Consider the following 16,723-nt stretch of genomic DNA (forward strand, 5'->3'; position numbering starts at 1 on the left):
GTGGGTGATTAATGGGTGTAGGTGATGATATCTATAATGGAAAGCTTGCCTTCTCCCTTGCTCTATATAGTGCAATGATTTTCTCTCGCGTGTCTATCTCTCCCCTTTGCACATATGGTAATGCCCCACTAGTTGGGCTTCACATTTGACCATGTACAGTTCTGAGGGTTTTATGTGCATTTGCCAAGGCAAGAGCCTTTTGAACATGTATTGGATACGCTAATTTCTAATCCCCCACAAGTACGCACAATTCCATCGCAAAGAATTGCAAAAATGGAGAGTTTTCTCGCGTGGAAAAGGGGAACTGTCCCATTATGTGCAAGAGCATCGGAGACACACGTAGACGTGCTCGCTCTGTCCAAAATGATCCAAAACAAAAAATCTGCCAGACCATAATTTGTTTGAAGTGTTATTCCGAGTCGCAGGTTTATTCGTGAAGTTCCTCTGTGTCGTAAAGTTTAAGAGTGTAAAGATCGGGTGAAAGCTAAAGTCTACTGTCCTACGGGCCGGTTTCATCCTCCTCCTCCTCGTGCACTCCTTGGCCAAAATGATCCAAAACAAAAAAGCTGCCAGACCATAATTTGTTGGCATTGCCTGCTTGCAGGAAGTGATATAGGCGTGCTGCCTATGAAATTGGGTACACATTTTTTAGGCCGTTTTTAAGGCTTTTTGAGGCTATTTTTAAATTCGCTTCGACCTGTGATAAAAATAGCGGTGCTTGTTAAAATTAGCGCTCATTTGTGTGCTTGCTGAAGAGAACTTCTGCCACCGCGAGGACGAGAGCATCGCGAGGTCGAGAGCACGAGCAAGCAGCAGACCGTTTACGCGCAAGGTAGGAGGAGCACAAAGTATAGTGTTTTGTGTGTGTGTGTGTGTGTGTGTGTGAGAGAGAGAGAGAGAGAGAGAGAGAGAGAGAGAGAGAGAGAGAGAGAGAGAGAGAGAGAGAGAGAGAGAGAGAGAGAGGATTCAGTAAACCCATAGCTGTCGTGCCTGCCTTGGAATAATTGGGGCTTCCTACTACACACCCGATAAATGGTATATGCGCCAGTAAGAGGGTTGATCACCAGGAAGTAGTAGGCATGCCAATCGAATGCATCAAGGGTGAAGACGGTATCATCTACAAAGAAGTCCGAATCATCAACACCACCACCCCAAGCAAGCGAGGTTGGCCTGCAGGGCGCACATACAAAGCAAGCTAAACCGCTCTGGCATCCTACTGCCGTGAACACCACGACCAAAGGAACATTGGCCCCGATAGAAGAGTTCAGCACCAGCGGACAACATGCCTCCCCCCCGCCCCCCAAGGCCACAAGAGCTGCGTGTGAGCAGCGGGTGGGGAGCAGGGTCTTCATGGAGATCCAGGTGCCCAAGGTGGAGTCGAATGCGACAAGCTCCCGAGCGAAGGTGGGAGCCCTGGTGGGCTTTCTTGCCGTAGCCAACCATGGAGGGCAACAGCTTGCAGTTCTTCATGCCTGGCAGACCAGGTTTTCCAAAACATGGGGCCTCCAAGAGGTTGCCAAGTGGCAGACATAGCAGGCCGCTGTGTAATAGGCTCTCCTCCATCTCCAACGGATTTGGTTTTTGCACATGGCCCATCTTCTTCATCTGCAGCGATGTCTCTATAGCCACAACACTATAAGAATTATGTACAACGCACCAAGCAGAGTTGCAAAATCCGACAAGTGGCAACTTCGCGGCTTTTATGCTTTTGAACAGGGACGTCAAGATTGGAGAAGTTTTTGACCAGGGATTGAAGGAGAGCGACGGAGAGAGAGAGAGAGAGAGAGAGAGAGAGAGAGAGAGAGAGAGAGAGAGAGAGAGAGAGAGAGAGAGAGAGAGAGAGAGAGAGAGAGAGAGAGAGCAGCGACTATACACTTTGATATTTGCAAAGCTCACCAATTTGCCAAAAATCTTCTAGATAGATCACCTTTGTGTCGTAGGTCCCGACCATGGCATGATCACTGAGCAAAACGATATTGACACCCTCAAATATGCCCATCTCATCAAGACCATCAATAGGCCTTCTTTTGTAGAGCAAACCATATGCTGATCTGAAGCGAACCATACGCTGATCTGAGGAAAACCGTACGCTAATCTGAGGTGAACCAGATATCTTTTGTAGGGCAAATGCTGGTATGAAGCGATGCAGATCTGATTACTGATTTTCTTTTGACTTAACCTCTGTAGAGGTTGATTTTGAGCATGTATCGGCCAGATGCTTCTGAGCATGTGTTCGATTTGATGCCTACCCAATTCTCCTGACCATGGTGCTGATTTGCTATAAACCCGATCTTTCCTCTTCGGTAGTGCTTATTATCCCTAGTATCATTGTAGCCATCTAGAGCCACTGGATTAGGACAGCCACCTTTGAAGGGTTCGTCGTTGCTCGTGTTTTTCCCTGTGAGATTTTTGGAACTCGTACCAAACTAACTGTCCAAGATCTTCCCACCTATATCCATGACATGTATATATGTATAGCGATGTGGACCAGATGAGTTTCAAAGAAATGTGTTACTGATGTCCGATCCTCCCTTGAGTTATCTAGTCCACTGGTCATGAAGATGATTGTAATGTATAAGAGCATGGTTAACTGCAAATTTCTCGTATGCTGAGTGAATATCTTTCTAGTAGAAACCTACTGTACTTGCAGCTGGTTGCCGTCAACGAAGGACAACGATGAAATGCTCGGATCCCATTGGATCCAATTGGATACATTCACACTCTGGCATCAAAGCTGAGACCACATGTTGGCTCAATAACATCTCAATTTTTTTTTACTAACCTGCTGATTGCTGTGGAGTTCCTTTGGTTCATGTCCAGCCGACCACTTGCTTGACAAAACCAGGTATTACTCTTACCCAAAGGATTGTCCTCAAAATTCAATAGTCGAGAGGTTACTTTCACCATGCTGCCAATGCGAAAGGTTGCCAGGTTGTCTTGAAGTCCTGTCTGTGGTCCCCATTCTTTGTCATGGAATGGTTTCGAAAGTACTCATTCTACTACCACAGCCCACTACACTCGAAAACCTTTCAACAATGCTACATTCCGTCTTGTATATCCCATATACCAAGGCAGTGGACACGTGACCAATGTCCACAAACACGACATTGATTGGGTCATTCTTTGGTAAATCAGCCTTGTACATCCCATATGCTAAGGCAGTGGGGTTGTGGGCTCATGCATCAAGTGGAGAGGACAGAGTCCAAGAATGGCAATAGCATCCAAGACAGCATGACGTTGGATCTCCTTAAAGAAGATAGAGATTCCAATGACACAATCTGTAACATGTGTTTGAAGGTTCTTTTCAGCACTCCCTTTGAGGCTAGACAATACCATACGAAGAACCTCTGCTGGAGAAAAAGACCTAGCCTCGCGTAGGTATTGGACATGAGGAAGGGGGGACCCATTTGGACCTTCTGTAATAGAAAAGGGAAGGTTTCTGATGTCTTGGTGAACTTCTGGATCGCGATAGAGATGAACAATCGAGCGCTTAATCTGCGCTATGGTGTTCTTGGGGTTCATTGTAAAAGATGCAGAAGCTGCGATACCAATAAAACACTGCTTCTCATTGAAGGCGACAAGAGCAGGAGTCTCCCTATTGGACTCATCAGTCCAGAGCACATCGAATCCATGCTGCATAAGGTCAATTCCACCACACTCATGGTTAGGGAGCTACTAAGTATCCATGTACCTGCGCTACTTGCAACCCTTAGGCCAGCCAAGGACTATGCATTCAACGAGAGGCATCATTGAACATGACATCACAACTCTTCTTACATCGCCCCATGGTGAGTGTGGTCCCCTGTGTTCAACAAAGTCTGCAGTACACCTCCCCTGAGCAGAGAGATACATTGGGGTGGAAACAAATCTGACGCAATAGGAGTTCTGATGATTAGCCGGAATTTCCCTCCTCTCCCTTGCGGCAATGGAGCCCTCCATTGCCTTGCTGATGATCGAGTAGCCCTTCAAGATGAAATCGTAGGTGATTGCATCTAGAGAGATGCCCTTGCTTCCCATCTACTAGAAACATCCCTATGTAATTGGCCTGTTAACTTCAAATAGGGCGGTAGACTTTACTTCAAACCTTGATTTAGCTTTCACCCATTATTAGTCACGTCTATTCTACCTGTGCTATAATGACACAAGATAGGGTAATGGGATACAGATGCTAGAATGCATCTGTATGCGAGTGAGACACCAGATTGGCCCCTAAATAGGCGCCCCTTTCGGTATTTCTTTATTCTTTAAAAGAGGGAATAAAAGTTGTGGTTCCCTACAAGCTGCCCCGCACAATCTGGGCTGAATTTCATCTGTTCTAACCCAATTTCGGCAGCATAACTGTTCTAGGATCCTTCACAGTCAGTATCCCCACGCATTACATGACTTTCCCGACGCATACGGACACTTCGCAACACCTGGCGAGAATCTCGAGCACGCTGAATTCTCTGTTCTATGCCCTAAAAATGCGCCAGATCATGTACTGCAGTCCCCTCGCATCCCCGAACCTCCTGGGGGTATTAGGGTCCGTTTAGGGCCAAAACCCTAAACCTCCAAAAATACACAATAGGCTGTAATTCACTGTTTCGGGCTCCGTTTCGCGTGCCGGTCGCATCCGTAGCAAGTCCTCGAGCTCCCGCACCTATAGGGCTACTTGCCCTTTGAATCGGACGAGATTTCGCACGTGAAACCTCTCCGAATCACCTGTATCTACGCGGGATTAGCCGCTAGCTAATCCAGTACCTGTGCAAGAGGCTCTTGCCTCAACAATCGCGCATGAACCCACACAACTGTACATGGTCAATATGATGAGCCCACTAGAGGGGCATAACCATAAAGAATAGGGGAGAGAGAGAGAGCAGTGAGAGGTGTGCAGGTCATGACATCCTGCACCTCAGTGTACATAGAGGGTAAGCCAGCACTCCATTGAAGCTCTCCCACCTGTGTTGACAGCACTCCAAAACAAGCTCACAGCTGAAAATCACGTTTTTGCCTTCTCTTTAAGTAGTAAATTGGCCTCAGAGTGCCAAGTGTCACTCATTTGTGCATTTTCCCGCTTTAGACCCTCGGGTCTAAAAATATCTCACTTGCAGCCTTTGTTGACTTGGCCACAGAGTAACAAAATGATCCCCATGTCAAACTGCACGTAATGACGCGAAGACATTTTGTCGTCCAAAAATAGCAGTCCCTAAAATTTAGGAGTTTTTGCCATTACATTCTTCTAGGTCTTTGTACACTGCAGCCACACCCAGAACTGAAATGTAGTCTATGTAGCAAAGGATTCCGCTTTGGCTGGCCAATGACCCCACTTTGGCTAACCATAGTCCTTGTCCAACCTTAGTGCTCTTTAGCCCTCAGGCATGGACTCTCTCTGAATAGTTTCACACTAGCTATGCAATGCAGGGCAGTTAGATTTCCAGAGGGGTGTTTCCAAAAGGTAAAACAAACAAAATTCCCCAAAGAAAGAGAAATAAACAAAAATGGAATTTCCACTGGCTGGTGACACCCTACCCCTCTTACATGTACCCTGCAATCAAGTCATTCGAAGAGACGATATTCCGCCCGCAAAGTTTCTCAAGCACTTTTTGTCCTTCCTGGCCCTACCTCTATGGGGATATCCCACAATCAGTGGGCTTGAAGAGAGCATGACGTTTTTGTCCTCCAGCAGCCCGATTTCAACGTTTCATATAGTACGTAGTGCCTTCAAGATGCAATTGTAGGTGATTGCATGTGGAGACATATCCCGCAATTAGTGCGTTCAAGGAGACGGCATTCCGAACTGGAAGCTTCTTGAGCACTTTTTGGGCTTTCTGGCCCGACCTCTATTGGGCATATCTCACAATCAGTGGGTTCAAAGAGAACACGATGATTTTTCTTTCCGCCAAGCCCATTCCAACGTTCCACGTAGTGCCACATGCCTTCAATATGCAATTGTAGGTGACTGCATCTGGAGAGATGCCCTTACTTTCTATCTGATGAAAACTACCCTACCCCTTTTAGACATATACCGCAACCAGTTCGTTCAAAGAGATGACATTTCGGACTGGAAGCTTCTTAAGCACTTTCTGTGCTTCCTAGCCCTACCTCTATTGGGTATATCCCACAATCAGTGGGTTCGAAGAGATGACATTCAAGCTAGGATGCTCCATAAGCTGTGGGGCAGAATGCGGAGCTAGCAATGTTGCAACTCACTCTGGCATCATTGAATGTGATGTCACAGCTCTTCTTGCATCGCCCCATGGTGAGTGTGGTCCCCTGTGTCCAGTAAAGTCTGCAGTAGACCTCCCCTGTAGCAGAGAGATGCATTGGGGTGGAAAGAGATCTGATGCAATAAGAGTTCTGAGGATTAGCCGGAATTTCCCTCCTCTCCCTTGCAGAAATGGAGTCCTCCATTGCCCTGCTGATGATCGAGTAGCCCTTCAAGATGCAATTGTAGGTGATTGCATCTGGAGAGATGCCCTTGATTCCCATCCACTAGAAACATCCATGCCCCTCTTACACATATCCTGCAATCAATTCATTCTAAGAGACGATATTATGGCCTGAAAGTTTCTCAAGCACTTTTTGTGCTTCCTGGCCCTACCTCTATTGGGCATATCCCACAATCAGTGGGCTCGAAGAGAGCATGACGTTTTTTTCCTCCAGCAACCCGATTTCAACGTTTCACATAGTACGTAGTGCCTTCAAGATGCAATTGTAGGTGATTGCATGTGGAGAGATTCCCTTGCTTCCCGTATGCTGAAAATAGCCCTACCCCTTTTAGACATATCCCGCAATTAGAGGAGACGTCATTCCGAACTGGAAGCTTCTTGAGCAATTTTCGGGCTTTCTGGCCCGACCTCTATTGGGAATATCTCACAATTAGTGGGTTCAAAGAGAACACGATGATTTTTCTTTTCGCCAGCCCCATTCCAGCGTTTCACGTAGTGCCACATGCCTTCAATATCCAATTGTAGGTGACTGCATCTGGAGAGATGCCCTTACTTCCCATCTGTTAAAAGCAACCCTACCCCTTTTAGATATATACCGCAACCAGTTCGTTCGAAGAGATGACATTTCGGACTAGAAGCTTCTTAAGCACTTTTTGTGCTTCCTAAGTTCCTAGCCCTACCTCTATTGGGCATATCCCACAATTAGTGGGTTTGAAGAGATGACATTCAAGCCAGGATGCTCCGTAAGCTGTGGGGCAAAATGCGGAGCTGGCAATGTTGCAACTCACTCTGGCATCATTGAACGTGACGTCACAACTCTTCTTACATCGCCCCATGGTGAGTGTGGTCCCCTGTGTCCAGTAAAGTCTGCAGTAGACCTCCCCTGTAGTAGCAGAGAGATGCATTGGGGTGGAAAGAGATCTGATGCAATAAGAGTTTTGATGATTAGCCGGAATTTCCCTCCTCTCCCTTGCGGCAATGGAGCCCTCCATTGCCCTACTGATGATCAAGTAGCCCTTCAAGATGCAATTGTAGATGATGCCCTTGCTTCCCATCTACTAGAAACATCCCTGCCCCTCTTACACATATCCTACAATCAATTCATTCGAAGAGACGATATTCCGCCCCGAAAGTTTCTCAAGCACGTTTTGTGTTTCCTGGCCCTACCTCTATTGGGCATATCCCACAATCAGAGAGCATGACGTTTTTTTCCTCCAGCAGCCCGATTTCAACGTTTCACATAGTACGTAGTGCCTTCAAGATGCAATTGTAGGTGATTGCATGTGGAGAGATTCCCTTGCTTCCCGTATGCTGAAAATAGCCCTACCCCTTTTAGACATATCCCGCAATAAGAGGAGACGGCATTCCGAACTGGAAGCTTCTTGAGCACTTTTCGGGCTTTCTGGCCCGACCTCTATTGGGCATATCTCACAATTAGTGGGTTCAAAGAGAACACGATGATTTTTCTTTTCGCCAGCCCCATTCCAGCGTTTCACGTAGTGCCACATGCCTTCAATATCCAATTGTAGGTGACTGCATCTGGAGAGATGCCCTTACTTCCCATCTGTTAAAAGCAACCCTACCCCTTTTAGATATATACCGCAACCAGTTTGTTCAAAGAGATGACATTTCGGACTAGAAACTTCTTAAGCACTTTTTGTGCTTCCTAAGTTCCTAGCCCTACCTCTATTGGGCATATCCCACAATCAGTGGGTTTGAAGAGATGACATTCAAGCCAGGATGCTCCGTAAGCTGTGGGGCAAAATGCGGAGCTGGCAATGTTGCAACTCACTCTGGCATCATTGAACGTGATGTCACAGCTCTTCTTACATCGCCCCATGGTGAGTGTGGTCCCCTGTGGTCAGTAAAGTCTGCAGTAGACCTCCCCTGTAGTAGCAGAGAGATGCATTGGGGTGGAAAGATATCTGATGCAATAAGAGTTTTGATGATTAGCCGGAATTTCCCTCCTCTCCCTTGCGGCAATGGAGCCCTCCATTGCCCTATTGATGATCTAGTATCCCTTCAAGATGCAATTTTAGGTGATTGCATCTAGAGAGATGCCCTTGCTTCCCATCTACTAGAAACATCCCTGCCCCTCTTACACGTATCCTGCAATCAATTCATTCTAAGAGACGATATTCCGGCCCGAAAGTTTCTCAAGCACATGCTTCCTAGCCCTACCTCTATTGGGCATATCCCACAATCAGTGGGCTTGAAGAGAGCATGACGTTTTTTTCCTCTAGCAGCCCGATTTCAGCATTTCACATAGTATGTAGTGCCTTCAAGATGCAATTGTAGGTGATTGCATCTGGACACACTCCCTTGCTTCCCATATGCTGAAAACAGCCCTACCCCTTTTAGACATATCCCGCAATTAGTGCGTTCAAGGAGACAGCATTCCAAACACGACGAGCAATCAGTGGGTTCAAAGAGAACACGACGATTTTTCTTCTTGCCAGCCCCATTCCAGCATTTCACGTAGTGCCACATGCCTTCAATATGCAATTGTAGGTGACTGCATCTAGAGAGATGCCCTTACTTCCCACCTGCAGAAAACAACCCTACCCCTTTTAGACACATACCGCAACCAGTTCGTTCGAAGAGACGACATTTCGGACTGGAATCTTCTCAAGAACTTTTTGTGCTTCCTAGCCCTACCTCTATTGGGCATATCCCACAATCAGTGGGTTTGAAGAAATGACATTCAAGCCAGGATGCTCCGTAAGCACTGCTTGTTCTTTCTAAAGTGCACCTCATTTGGCACGCACCAAAGCAATACCAAGCACATTGTTTTTTTTAAACCAGCCCCTCTCTCTCTATCTCAATCTCTCAATGCAAGTGTAGGTGATTGTATCTAGAGAAACGCCGCGTGAAACTAATGCAGAGCTTTCTGGGCTTACCCGTGCTGAGCATATCTTGGAATCGGTGCGTTCAAAGAGACCACTCTTTCAGGAGGGGGAGATGTCACAAATGCTTGTTGTCAATACGCGAAAATATACGACCACATAGCTGACACTGAATTCCATTTCTTAAGCATGATGCCCATATATGTGACATTTGAGATGGCTAAGATCGCTTCGCTCCCCCCAAAGGACTAATTCACCAGGACCTCGTTGGTCGGTCGGTCGGGCACGTCTCCTAAAAAGCTAAGAGGCGGTTGAGTTGAGTACCAACTAGGCTTCCCAAATGACAAATTCCCAACTTTTGTCCCCGTGACAAGCAACTGTTGCAACCCAATTTCTGGCCAATGCCGACCAGACCGCGCCCACCAGGTTTGCTTTGTCGATGGCTGGCTATTCCCACTGTTAACACGACGAGATGTTGATGTCGAGATTGAATGTCTGCTACGAACCAACTTTCGATGTGAGCCACTGTGATGGTATAGAGAATACAGATATGATGCCAGTTCTTATGTAGAGCAAACCTTATGCTGATCTGAGGTGAACCAGATATCTTCAATAGAGAAAATGCTGGTCTGTAGCGAACCAGACTTAATTGCTGATTTGCTTCTGCCTTGCCCTCCGTAGAGGCTGACTTTGAACATGTACCGGCCAGATGCTTCTGAGCATGTGCATGTAACCGGCCTCTACAACGTAGAGGGCGGTACTATTTCAATTACCTGTTAACTTCGCACAGACCACTGTGAAGAAAAGAGAACACAGTTGCATCCAGCGATCAGAATGTCTTCGCGCACAGAGACCGACACCCTGTAGGCCCTTTCGGTATTTCTTTATTCAATTGAAAGTAGACGATCCGAACACTTAGTCCAAACTCTCTCAAAGCTATCAAACCTGGCGAGGCTGAAAACGCATGTTCCTGACATGACCTTGGCATCACAACGGCGCAAAAAACCTTGTAGGTCAAAAACACCTGTCCAGGATGGATTCCCTCGCAATTTAGGACTTTTTTGGTGAGGTGTCGCAGACATTTAGCGTGTTGTAAGTCTCTGTTTTCCTGCTCATGGGTGCTCAAAACCCTATACACGCATCCCAAGGCTCTCACGAAGCTCACTCGGTGTTCCCTTGCAGTGTAGGTGTGAAATCCTAAACCTGCAAAAAAACGCAGCAAACTGTAATTTCCCAATTCGGATCCGATGTTAGCGGAGCGAAAATGCCTCCGCGTGTCCCAAGGGCTCCCACTAGCAATGGGACAGTTCCCCTGCAAATTGGATAAGTTTTCACGCGAGAAAAATCTCCAAACTTGCAATCTTCCGTGATGGCTTAGGATTAGGAGTTAGCTAATCTGATTCCTGTTCAGAAGGCTCTTGCATTGGCAAACGTGCATAAACTCCCAAAACTATACATATTAGCCCAACTAGTGGGGCATTACCATATGTGCCAAAGGGGAGAGAGAGAGATGCACGAGAGTAAATCATTGCGCTACATGAGATAGAGGAGAAGGCAAGCTTTCCATTAAAGCTGTCAACCTGCACCCACTAACTCACGCACACACCGTAATTGCACACATACAAAAATCAGTCCTCTCTCTCTCTTGGGTGTCCCCCTCTTCATGCTGAAACTCGCAAAATCATCTGGAGCCGTATACGGGCGGAATTGTGCCGGTGAAGTAGCTGCCACCAAGATGAAGATGCTAAAGAGTTGAGATGATGGAAGTAGAGAAGAGAGACAGGGACAGAGAGTTGATCATATATTACCACCTCACATAGAAAAAAAAAAGAGATAGAGACATCTCACAAAACAAATTACAAAGAGAGAAGCATGAAGGTTAATTCACAAAGACAGAGTGAACGAGAGACAAGCAAAGGGGTCAAATCAACAAAACACACACATGCGCGCGCGCGCACACACACACACACACACACACACATATATATATATACACACACACACACACACACATAGAGAGAGAGAGTCTGAGCTGCTATGACTCTTTGCGTCTTTTTTTTTCCTTCCATGAATATATATGCTATGTTTAATAATTGACATCTTCGAGATTTCTAGAACCACTTTACAAAATCAAACATTCTGTTGCTGACTTATTTCATTGTTTTGCCTATCATAGTGGAAACGTACTCACAGAGGTAGCGGGCGAAGAAATTCGGTAACAAGTATGCCCGATTTTTTGTTTTTTATGTGTGTGTGTGTGTGTGTGTGTGTGTCTCCCTCTGTCTCCCTCTTCATATATGCATATTATATGTGTGTATAGTTGTTTAAGTCTCTTTCTGTTGCATTTACGAATGGGTTAAAGAATAGGTGCATAGATACTTTGTGTAAAATAAATGCATTCAGATAGATATGTGTGTCTTCCATGATTGTCTTTCTCGAAGTTTGAAATGGAATTCATTATGAACTTGTGAAACAACAAGTAATGTGTTTATGGTAAATGATTTATGTAACTTGGGGATTACATCTATTGTATATATTCTTGGTGGTAAACATCAAGTGTATATATTATAGATTCTAGATGTGTTCAGTGTGGAATATTCAGTAATTTATTGAATATTTCCATTCTAGCATTACAGTTTGATATTCAAACATTTACCTAATTTTTGCCTGAATAGTGTAGTGTTCTCTCTCTCTCTCTCTCTCTCTCTCTCTCTCTCTCTCTCTCTCTCTCTCTCTCAGTAAATGATTACTGCATAACATATATATTGTATAACCACCAAAAAGACAGTGTGTTTGAAAACAAAGTTTTGCAAGTCTCTCTCTTTCTGTTGCATTTACAAATGGGCATAGATATCTTGTGTAAAGTAATTGCATCCATATAGATATATATGCAATTATTTATGTGTGTGCATGTGTAAAGTAATTGCATCCATATAGATATGTATGTCTTTCATGATTGTTTTTTCTCGAAGTTTGAAATGGAATTCATTATGAACGTCTCGGACATCAAGTTTTGTAAATGATTTATGGCGCTTGGGGATTACACTATTGTATATATTCTTGCTGGTAAACACCAAGTGTATATATTATAGGTTCTAGATGTGTTTAGTGTGGAATATTCAATACTTTATTGAATATTTCCATTCTAGCATTAGAGTTTGATATTCAAACACTTCCTTAATTTTTGTATGGATAGTGCAGTGCTCTTTTCTCTCTCTCTATGCACAGTATAGAATTAATGCATAACATATATATTGTATAACCACCAAAAAATAAAAAATGTAGTTGAAAACAAAGTTTTGCACGTTCCATTTATTCATGGGAGAACGATTTCTCTTTAAGTATCTCTCTTTCTATTGCACTTACAAATGGGTTAAAGAATACGTGCATAGATACTTTGTGTAAAATAAATGCATCCATATAGATGTGTGTCTTGTATGATTGTCTTTTTTGAAGTTTGAAATGGAATTCGTTATGAACGTGTTGGACAACAAGTTATGTGTTTACATTGAATTACTTATTCTTGGTGGTAAACACCAAGTGTTTATATTGTAGTTTTCAGATTTGTTCAGTGTGGAATATTCAGTAGTTTATTGAATATTTACATTCTAGCATTAGAGTTTGATATTGTTAGCTCTTAGCAATCTCTCTCTCTCTCTCTCTCTCTCTCTCTCTCTCTCTCTCTCTCTCTCTCTCTCTGTGTGTGTGTGTGTGTGTGTGTGTGTGTGTGTGTACGCACAGTACAGAATTAATGCATAATATATATATTGTATAGCCACCAAAAATACAAAATGTGGTTGAAAACAAAGTTTTGAAACTCTCTCTCTCTCTCTCTCTCTCTCTCTCTCTCTCTCTCTCTCTCTCTCTCTCTCTCTCTCTCTCTCTGCGCGCACAAAGTAAAGAATTGATACATGAAATTTATAATGTACTGCATACATCAAATATACAAAATGTAATTGAAAACATAATTTTTAATGGTATCCATTTCAACCTTTGCCTCCATAATTCACTCCATTTCCCTCTCTGTACACACAATTATAAAAGAGTATAGAGAATGATCTACTTTTAAATAATTTAGAAACACTAAATATAATTTATTACTCTCCTCTCTCTCCCTCACACACACATATATGTGCCTATCATAATCTTTGTATGAGCAATGTCATACTATCCCTCCATCTCTCTGTGTATATGTAGAGATTGTATACATACTAAATATCATGAATGGTGCAATTCCATTCTCCCCCTTAGTTCTTTATATACATCTCTCTCTCTCTCTCTCTCTCTCTCTCTCTCTCTCTCTCTCTCTCTCTCTCTCTCTCTCTCTCTTCACATATGTGCCTATATTTTTCTAATATTCAGTGTATCTCAAAGTGTCTTTCACAGAGAGCAGTAACGGATCTAACATCGAGGCAAAGCAGATGTCGGGCTCAAATTTGCTGGAGGTAACAAATTACTCTTTCACTTGCAGCTTTGTATTTTTTAAAACATCAATGCGCACAATAAATGCATGTGATGAGCTTAAATAGAAAAAAGAAGGCAATACTCCAATCCATATGAACTTGACTGTGCTTATTGTTACAGAGTAGTACCGGTAAAGTCCAAACAATAAAAATGGAAAGACAATTCTACACCAAAATTGTCATTGAGGACCTTCTGTATATGGATAGAGAGGAGCTTTTGAAATTATACTCACGGCAAAAACAAGAGAACATGAGTGTGTTCCTTCGGAGGATATCGAAGAAGGTCTTAATGAAGCTTTCAGTTCATTGGCAGAAATTCCAAGGACGCAATGACCTCGTTAAAGTGAACGAGGGTTCCCTTTATAACGAATGTAAGAGGATACTAGGTCAAATTCGACAAAGTGCAAAGGCTATACACTTCGACGAATTTTCGCCTAGTTTCCTTTCAAAAAGAATAACCTTATTGGAGTCATTATATTCTAGCTACAAAGGGAATCACGAGCGAAAGTAAAGCACAATGCAGCATTTGAACCAAGAGATACTCCAACAATCAAACTTTTGAACCCCTCACAAATAAAATTTCTCTTGACAGCATGTATTGGTTTAGGGGAGCATACCCGTGTCTACAAAGTAACCATCGAAGACAAGGATTTCAAAGACCCACACTACAGTTTCAAGATTTTCAATCGAGACTACCAAGATAGAATTGTAAATGTGGCCATACAAGTCTCTATGTTTACGAAGCGTCACGCTGGTGTCGTACACCCCTTAGCAATTTCAACAAGCTCTGATTCACTAGGGATTGTGTATAGATTTTGGAATGGTGGATGCTTAGAGAGATGGTTATACTTGGCAACGGTAGATAAGAATAGGCCAATGCCAAGAAATTTTTTTGATATCCCAACAGAGATAGGCACATTAGAAATGGTAAAACGCCATGGCATTGAACTTGTTTACTCTCTGCTTGACTCAATACACTTCTTGCATCTACAAGAAGAATATTGTTCTCCACTTCGACCAAACATCTGATAATGTTTACTTGGGCATTGTCAGGCTCAGTCAAAGTGCACACATATCAACTTTAAAGACATTCAAACCGATGCCGTATACTGCATTACATACAATGCAAACTTACAAGCATAAGTATCGTCATATAGATCTGGAGTGTTTCTCTACTTCACCTCCAGCTCACACCTACAGTCATGATATGTACTCTACATCTTTCCTTATCTATAAAATTCTCAGAGTATGTACTCCAAGAAACGTTGCGGAGGAATACATTGTTGATAAAATAGGACAAATTTGTGAAAGAACTTTGTCCAAGGACTCAACATACCGGCCGGCGCTATCGGACTTCTTTGCTGCATTCAGCCCTTTCGACAGGGACTACGCAGAAGAACATAAGCTCCTTCGACTTCGTCCTCTTGCTGACTGAGTTCCACACATGAACACATTTTATTCATGCCTCCAATTTTTTGTATCGAGCTACCTATTAATATATCCGTTGTCTTTTGGAGTTCTCCTCAATACATAGAAGAATTTACTACTCGTATATTTCTTTTTTATTGTCTTGCAATTGACATGAATTTTTCCAGTGCTCTACAAATTAGCAGAGCTTTATAAAAAATACAAGGTAAGTTGGATAATTTCATGTTTTCTTTAATATTGTTCACTAGAATTATCTATCATAATTGTGCAGGCCCCACCAAAGGCGCCTTCTTCGACCATTTTGAAAATTGGCGACATATCTGAGGAGATGTCACACAGAGAAACTTTTGACGGTTATATTTTATGTAGATATGGAACATATGAGCATTTCCCAAGTGCAAAAAACCTCAACCTACGTGCAGATCTAGTCGATAACGAGGGCTTTAGGACAATCACACTATTGGTGGATAGAGACTTTATACCGATTTTTGCGCCTTTCATAAAGAAAAGGACCTTGCAATACAAAAAATCAAGCCAATGTTTGACAAGGGCGATGCATCCATGGTGCTTGTCGTGAATGGAAATTCAAAAGTAACCAACATATCTCCAAAGGAATTGAATATTCTATTCTTCTCAAACACTAGCTTGTCTAGTATAGTTTAATCTGAGGTAGCTGGTCCAAGAGAGGATAATGTATCTGTTGTACTCTTGGAGGACGGAGGGAAGGAAACAACTTCAAATGACAAGGTGATCCACACTGTTCGTTGTGCTGATGGTATTGAGGAAGCAGACAAACATACCATAAGTACTTATTTGCTTCCTTTACGAACATATATTTAACTTCCCGGATAAATAAGCCGTGAGCTAACTTCCTCTCTACTATGCTAGATCACTTTCACAAGTTTCTATGAAGATGACTGCGAGTACGTACTTGGCGAATTTCACAAAAGACCATATGCGACATTCGTATTTAAAAACCTTTACTCATACATTTATAATGCAACTCGCTCATTCCAATTCCGAACGACAACAATAGTTGTGCCTGTAGAAGATGAAGAAACCAATACACATTTACAACATGTAGCAGATTACTGGAGAAAACAACTCACAAAGCTCACAGAGGTAAAGTCTTCCTTTGTCAATGACAAATTCTTCGTAAACTTCCTTCCAAGTAACGTTTTCCAATTCACAGGTAAATGGCCACTTGAGCTTCATACCATGCGCACACCCTTACTATCTTGGATGCAAATACTGCAATTAACAAATTCAAAGCCAACTGAACACAGAGACAAGAGAGAAGAAACCCATGTCCTACTGTAAGCGATGTGGTACTGAAGTTGAGTTGACATTTATACCATGTTTGAAAGGATCTATCCAAACCAACACGGCTTCTACAAAGGTCAATGTTATAAGTGATCTAGTATTACAACTTCTACATATTGAGCAACCAATAGAAGCATATTTCAAAGCATCTAAAAGAGACTTTTATCAAAAGTTGAACAAGGCAAATATCTACGGTCTTTTCAAAATTAACAGTGCGAACACCATTATCTCTTAC

General features: G+C 43.2%; 2 pseudogenes; both read right to left on the reverse strand.

The window, feature by feature from the left end:
- Positions 1-1,264: 1,264 nt before the first annotated feature.
- Positions 1,265-2,065, reverse strand: LOC147417445 (uncharacterized; annotated as a pseudogene).
- A 1,088-nt stretch (positions 2,066-3,153) lies between these two features.
- LOC147417446 (heat shock 70 kDa protein 15 pseudogene) lies at positions 3,154-9,972 on the reverse strand (annotated as a pseudogene).
- Positions 9,973-16,723: the final 6,751 nt, after the last annotated feature.

Source organism: Adiantum capillus-veneris, chromosome 30, assembly GCF_014529385.1.
Source record: "Adiantum capillus-veneris isolate H3 chromosome 30, ASM1452938v2, whole genome shotgun sequence".
In the NCBI taxonomy this organism is placed as follows: domain Eukaryota; kingdom Viridiplantae; phylum Streptophyta; class Polypodiopsida; order Polypodiales; family Pteridaceae; genus Adiantum; species Adiantum capillus-veneris.